Source organism: Triticum dicoccoides, chromosome 7B, assembly GCF_002162155.2.
Source record: "Triticum dicoccoides isolate Atlit2015 ecotype Zavitan chromosome 7B, WEW_v2.0, whole genome shotgun sequence".
NCBI classification, from domain to species: Eukaryota; Viridiplantae; Streptophyta; class Magnoliopsida; order Poales; family Poaceae; genus Triticum; species Triticum dicoccoides.
The window spans coordinates 601785022-601787406 of record NC_041393.1 but is presented as its reverse complement, the minus strand read 5'-3'; positions in this window follow the sequence as shown (position 1 = coordinate 601787406).

The window sequence follows — 2385 nt, the reverse complement described above, 5'->3', positions numbered from 1 at the left end:
AGGTGCCGTAGTTTCGGTGCTTGATCGGTTGGATCGTGAAGACGTACGACTACTTCCTCTACGTCATGTCATCGCTTCCGCAGTCGGTCTGCGTTGGGTACGTAGACAACACTCTCCCCTCGTTGCTATGCATCACATGATCCTGTGTGCGCGTAGGAAATTTTTTGAAATTACTACGAAACCCAACATCATGTTAGACAGTTTGTATGAGAAGCACACAGTAGTTGCCACAAAAAATTGGTCAAGTAAAAAGTTGTATATGATTTAGAATGCATCAAATAAAATTAGCATCAGGGCAATAAATGACTTGGCAAACTCATCGCGTGCAATTGTCATGAAAAGAGTTCAAAGAGAATGCATTTCCATATCGTGACGTAATGAAGATAGCTCAATCACAAAAAAAGGTAGATAAAATAGATAGGGAGAACCCACTTCTCGGTTGTCTTCCTGAAGTCTTCCAGCACGACAGGATCCCCGGTGTTGGACGTCGATGTGTGAGGAGACAACCTAGTGGAGGTGGTGGCACCAGTAGCGGGAGCCCCCTTGTTCAATCGGGTAGAAACACGGGTTGTCATAGGTGCTTGTTTCTGCTTAACTGATCGTCCACCAGCTGTCGCCTCACTGCACGTACAAAAAAAATGGGAAAAGTGAGCAAAAAATGCAAAATATAAATAAGTGTGAGACACAAAAATAATGGCGCACATAGAAAAAAGTAGGGCTGTTAAAAAGGAAGAACAAATAAAACGCTAAGTAAACATTGAACCTCCTCCTAGCAGCTACGGGATCAGTCCTGCACCTCTTCCCAACATTTCCTTGGCTAGCATCCTCTGGAGCCCTGCCCCTCTTTGGGAGCGAAACCCCCGTGTCTCTCGCAACATTTGAATCAATGCCTCCCTCCGGTAGTGGAACTTTTGGTGTAGCCTTATCGTTCTTGCCCCCTACACAATCTTCGTGATGTTCATCATGGTCACTGTCATGTGGCACATTCTCCATGTCATCGTCGCCGTCCTTGTCGAGACCAGCATCCACGCAACCAAAACCATCCCCATCTAGCTCATCTTGCATGTCGGGAAACTCCTGAGACCTGTTGTAGTCATACCGGCCACGGCAACCAGTTGGACGATGTGTCCTTTCTCCAATAAATGATGTGAAGTGCCTTGCAACCGCATCGATATCAGAACCATTAAGTGTTGTCCAACCCTCGACCAACTTCCCAAGCAAACTGGTCATGCCGGAAGCAAACTGCCCAACTAGGTGCTCAACAGGTGCCCTTGCCTGATCAGAAAACAAAAAGTAACAAACTACAAAACATATTAGAGACACGTGATTAGGAAAAATAGGGCAGAACAACCATAAAGAGCAATCAAATGCAATATAAAAAATAATTTCAGAAAACAAATAAACATGCTTGACTACCTCAGCGGGACAAGATGGAGCTGAATGCACATCCATTCACTTGCCAAAGTTTCGTGGCCCGCGAAACACACTGTAGTCTATTGCATGCTTGGCCACCAGCTGAAAAAATAGCAAAAACACCTAAGAAGTCAAAAAGAAAAATAAGAAGCAGTGACTAAACTCATGGATTGCAAGGAAAAAAAGGAGTTTCGATGGGAAACGGCAGAGTTGCCATATGGAGACAAGTATGGTTGCCATGTGCAGTCAACCATGGTTGTTCTTTTATGACTCATTAACCATAATGGAATCGGTTAGGTGGTGTAAAAGAAGACACAACTAACCTGTAGTTTCCCATATTTTGTATCAGATATCCTGTCTGCAACAAGTACAGCCTTGACAACATCATACATCCATGGAGAGACAACAAACTTATGTGGAGGCGGCTGGCCTCCTATCTCAGTGAAGTCAACAGTGGACAAATCAAGACTATCGACATACATGAGCGGGTTTGCACAATAAAGCGAGCAAGTAAATTAGAATATGACAATGATCTAATGTTGTGCAGGAAAAAGAAAATATATAGAAATGACCACGGTTTAAACGTCATTGGTAGTACAATGCCCCTTGAGTCACAAGTTTTTTTAAAAAGGAAAGAAAAAGAGTTTCCATCTATATATGTTCTTAGTTTCCACCTACCTATGTTGTTAGTTGACATCATGTTATGTTAGCAGTTGCCATGCTATTATATTGTTAGTTACCACCAGTTCAACATGGTAGTTGCCATCCAGATTGTATAAAGAGAAATGTACATAGGAAGTGATCACTATGTGTATTATAGCTAGAAAAATGAAATTGCCTTGTATACACCAACTACAGTTGCCATGTATCAAACAAACTTCACTTTGACATGAAAAAGTCACAAACAAAAGATAACAAAGGGTTGCCATGCACGATCGACTATGATTGCCATAAAAATCAGATAAAAGCTCT